Source organism: Mandrillus leucophaeus, unplaced genomic scaffold (assembly GCF_000951045.1).
Source record: "Mandrillus leucophaeus isolate KB7577 unplaced genomic scaffold, Mleu.le_1.0 Scaffold259, whole genome shotgun sequence".
NCBI lineage: Eukaryota > Metazoa > Chordata > Mammalia > Primates > Cercopithecidae > Mandrillus > Mandrillus leucophaeus.
This window is the reverse complement of record NW_012102687.1, coordinates 3,247,491-3,252,352: the sequence shown is the minus strand read 5'-3', so window position 1 is coordinate 3,252,352 and position 4,862 is coordinate 3,247,491. Positions and strand designations below refer to the sequence as shown.

Below are 4,862 nucleotides of genomic sequence, written 5' to 3'. Positions count from 1 at the left end.
GAGTTAATAAAATGATAAAATACAATGGCCATAATAGTTTAGACCTCTTACAGACATGCCTTCATTAGTATTCTTGGGAAATAGAGAAAGCATAGCACCTGAGTCCAAATTATATTCTCAAGTCCAAAATATTTGCTGACATAATAAAAGTTTCTACATAAAAATATATTCTTAGTAGAGAATTAAATTACGTCATTTGTAATTCTTACAGCAGGCTAAAGATAGCCGATTTGGTGATCAAAACCACAGGAAAAACTTCCTTCTGAGAATAGAATGTGACTTCAGGCAATAGAGTAGACAGAGGATGCATAGAAACCTGAATGAATATTAGTTATTGCTCCCTGAAAGAGTTGAAGTTCCTAAATTGGGCCTTATGTTTTCATCCTTGGTTAAAAAAAAAAAGTATGTGTGTATGTGTGTGTGTGTATATATATATATATGTGTGTGTGTGTGTGTGTATAAATGAATCTGTTGTCATTTTACTCTGTTTAACTATTAGATATTTTTGTATGTATGCTTCTATCTGTTGTTATACACTAATAGTACAGTCATTACATAATCATGATATTTTAATTCTTGATTACAATCCCTTTCCAACTATATAAAAATATGTCTAGTGACACATACTTTAGAAAGTTTTCTTGGAAAAACATCCAGAGATTGTGTTCATCACTATCTATATAAATGAGCTTATACTGAACCTTAAATATGTTTATTCAGCATAACAATCAGAAAAAGAAAAGTTTTCTTAAGAGTATAAAGTTCAGGTGAGTCCATTTGTCTTGGAATTTTATTTTGATTTTAATTAGAAGAAAGACTACCATTAGAATTGTTTTGTAATCTTTATAAATTCTCTGGGCAGTGCCCTCTATCTTTATTAGAAAGACTTCTTATTTTTAACACTTTTATTTGGAAGAAGTTCTACTCATTTGCACCAGTCCATCGTCTACATAATATGTGTGTGTGTGTGTGTGTGTGTGTGTGTGTGTGTGTGTTTTACAACGTTGACTTTTGAAACTAGAATAGAATCAGGTAAAACATCTCAGATCAGTGTGTCAGTAACTGGCCTGAATCATCGGGCACCATGATGGGGTTGGCCGCCTTCAACGTACTCGGTGTACGTTCTATTTTTTTCTACATAATGTTCAGTACTGTAGTACTAATCACCGAGAAAATTGCATTGACTCTTTTCGACCACCAGGGAAATATTCAGTTCATGGTTCTCCCCTAAAAAAACTAAAAAGCTACTTAGCGCTGGGAACAAATCTGACTTAATGCATTTTCTCGGTGGGCCAAAGAAAGGAGGGCCGATTGTCTGCCTTGACTTTTTAAAGCTCTTCTCTTAATTCACGTATAAACTGAGGAAAACAAATTCTCGGCACTGGCGTGAGAGTTATTTGAGCGTCACAAAATAAAATATTAGTGCCATTATTGTGGCGAATTTCATGTTTCCCAGCGAGCCTTTTGATTCCCGGTTTGGGCTGGCGCTCGAGCTCTCCAACCGGGTATGACTTCGGCCACAAGATGGCACTGACCTGCAAACAAAGAAAACCACAGTGGCACCGACTTTTTCAAGCCTTGAGAAACTGCCCTGCCTTCCCCCTTCCCCGGAGTCAAGGACTGTGGGGATTAGGGTTTCCTTTCCCCTGCGCGGGGCGTCTGTGTCGAATAATGTGTGGCTTCTGTCGGATTGCTTTTCTTTCCAAAATTCCTAGGCAGTGCTTCCCCAAGGTGTGCACCTTTGTGAGGTGTTTGTGGGGCGGGGGGAGCTTCAGGCGCTACTCGCGGGACGCCGTCACGTGATCCGGGACGAGGTGGAGTTCGGCTTTAAGGGGGCGTCTCTTCCTAGCTTCATCAATCTTTAGGATCTGAGCAGGAGAGATACCAGCGGATCTTCCCCTCTCTGCTCCCTTCCATTCCCACCCTTCCTTCTTCAATAAGCAGGAGCGAACAAGACAAATTCCAAAGAGGGTAAGTTGCGAGTTTATGCCTTTCCAGAGACTTTTGCGAAATCTCTCATTGACAAGGTGAAGGATGAGCGGGGAAGAAAAACGACGCCAGTGTCCGAAACTGGCTCTGGGGGACCGAGGTGTGGTCTCCAGTGCAAGCAGGTCGCAGGTTGCTCCAAATCACCGGACCGTTCGCGGGCTCCTGCCGAAGGGTATGGGGTCGACGCTGGTGAAAGGAGAGGGTCCCCTACGCGGAGTTCGGGCTTTCCCACCACCTGCTACCGGGGAATTTCTGGATGGGGATCCAAGTTTTCCTCTACCCAGGTTCTCTTTAAAAGGTCAAGGCACTGGGAAGGTGCCCGAGTTCGTCTATCCCGCACCCGCTCATCTTCCGTATGTGTCTTGAACTGACTGGAGGCGCTGGCTCTAGCCGCACCGGAGTTTTCGCGGAGTAACTGGCTGGGATGAGCCGGAGAAGGGTGGGCTTGGTGCGTCGCCCGCCGTCGCCCGCCGTCGCCCGGGTCCCGCGGCAGGCGTCGGGCTGGGAGCGGGCGGAGGTGGGAGTAGCCCTCGGCGCGGACCCCAGAGCGCAAGCCCACCCCTACTTGCGGATTCCGCGCGTCTGGGCTGCAGTGGAGCCGCGCTCCCCAATACTGAGCGCTTCGAGTGTGGAGCTGCGCCCGGGTGGACACCCGAAGATTTTAATCATCGGAGTTCTAATCGGGGAACTCTTTAGCTCTTTCTTTTAGAAAAGTAATGGTGGAACATGGCTGGGTTAGGAGATTGGGAATGCACAGGAGGTGGAGGTGACTTGATAGGGTGTGCCGTTGGTTCCCAGGTAGACTGGAGAGATGCGAATGTTTTAAGGTCTGATACTGGACCAAAGATAGAATTGAGTAGGGTTTGGTATCTGCTTGTTTTTGGTTGTTTGTATCTTTTCTCTTTTGCCAGTCTCTTATCACTAGTAGAAAGGTTTTCTGATGAGAGAGAGAGAGAGAGAGAGAGAGAGAGAGAGGGAGAGTAGTAGGGAGTCAGGAATGGAGTAAATTTCGGGCGATTCACCTAGTTACACAATATGAAAAAGGTGGGTGGGTAAGCGTGCCAACAGGAATTTTGACTGAACATGTCCCATTTCCCATTTCGTTGTTTGATAACTTCTGGAGCACAGGAAAAACCTAGAGGAGAGGAGCAGAAGAGAGTGTTTCCATGTACACACACTAACACACACACACACACACACATATTAGAGCACGCATTGCTTCCCACACTCCCCATCCTATAAAAGGGCATGACTGGCGGGATGGCACACACAGGCAGGGGACATGTGGAGCTTGTGTGTCAGGTCTGCAACTGAAAAGCAGTAGCTGTTAGTCCTCGACCCTGGGCAGGCTCTCTGGGGAAGCAAGCGAGGCAGCGGGAAGCTAACCCGACCCGGTTCCCCACCCAGGACTAAAAACTGAGTGCTCTTGGGTGACTACTACTTTATTAGTCTTTATTGTCTTCAGGCAGCAGTCTGTTGAACAAGCCCTCCCCAGCAAGGAAGGAGCAGAGAATTATGTAACTCATTTAGATAAGCTACCAGTAACTTTGGGAGGCTGTATGTCACAAGGCTGACATTTCTTTTCCAACACAAGTGAGGTGAACAGCCAATCCTGAGTATTTCAAAAAATTTGTCTGCAGCAGGTTATGATCAGGGAGCTGTATTTTCAAGTAGTAACAGCCCTGCGAAGAGCAAGCAATGAAAGGCCAGCATTCTAATTGGAAAGAAAGAAGAGGAAATTTCCCTCTGCAGGGGGCGAATTTGCCAATTGGTGATGTATGTAGTGTCTCTGTTTTGTCTCTATATGCACATGGCAGCTACACTGAGACTTAACAGTCTTTAATTTTTGCAGTTTCTGTAGCTGCATAGCTTATTTTACAAATTATATTACAATAGTAAATACCAAATTATTTTATTTTGCAAAGATAAGGTATGTAAATTATCTCTTAGTATTGTTATTTTCTGACAGTTATTCTTTCTTGAAATTATACTAAGGTACACTGAAAATACACATTTTATCCAATGCAGAATTGGTTTACACACTGGAATAACTACCAAATGTACAATTAGTAAAACAGGCTTGAAAACACCTTAAAAAAAATAAAGTTTTCATTTTCTCTACAGCTAAATTAACTTCTACCTAGTAAGAAAAATGCTTCCTCATTGGGCATGCCTATTAAATACCGTTTCAAAAGTGTCAGACTAGAGCTTCAGTACATTTACCTGAACTCATCTGTAAGAAAGCTATGTTTGTAGCCTGTACTTTGCAATAATTTAATGTCTGTGTGAATTCTTATATGTATTCATTTTTGCCCAAATCAGTCAGTGGGTAGAATATTTCTGTTTCTTTCTCTCCATGGTATACATCTTGGTCTCTGTCTCTATTATTTCTTGCCAAATTATTGCACTAACTTTCTAATGAATCTCCCCTTTTCTTCTCTTTCCTTAAATGTGTTGAAAACAGCAGCTAGAATAATAATTTTAAATCCAAAGTCATATAATTTCACACCTTTGCCAAAGACTCGCCAGAGGCTCCCCAGCTCTCCCAGGATTATAGGCAAAGATCATTAAAAAAAAAAAAAAAAAAAGGCCCTGCAGTCTGTACCCGCCTCTTTAGCCTTCCCAGTTAATTTCCTAAGGGTCCCTGCCTTATTTATCCCACTTCTCCTTGCTACTTAGCACACCAGTTACACACAGGCCTTAGGGATGTTTCTTCTTTCCATATGGGATGCAATCCCCGAGATACTTGTGTGGCTTCCCTACTCACCACTCCTCTCAGGTCTTAACTTACATACCTTCTTCTCAGACAGTCAGAGGCCATCTTTTACAGTCGAGTAATAAATTGCAGCTCCCCCAAATCCCAGTTTCTCTCT

The 4,862-nt window shown here is 43.3% G+C and overlaps 1 protein-coding gene across 1 annotated transcript in view; it reads left to right on the top strand.

Annotated features, from left to right (window-relative positions):
- Positions 1 to 1,235: 1,235 nt before the first annotated feature.
- Positions 1,236 to 4,862, top strand: part of NPY1R (neuropeptide Y receptor Y1) — a 9,301-nt gene continuing 5,674 nt past the window's right edge. The window contains exon 1 of the mRNA XM_011983984.1: positions 1,236 to 1,971. The gene's annotated coding sequence lies outside the window, so the exon portion shown is untranslated. The remainder of the gene's footprint in view (positions 1,972 to 4,862) is intronic.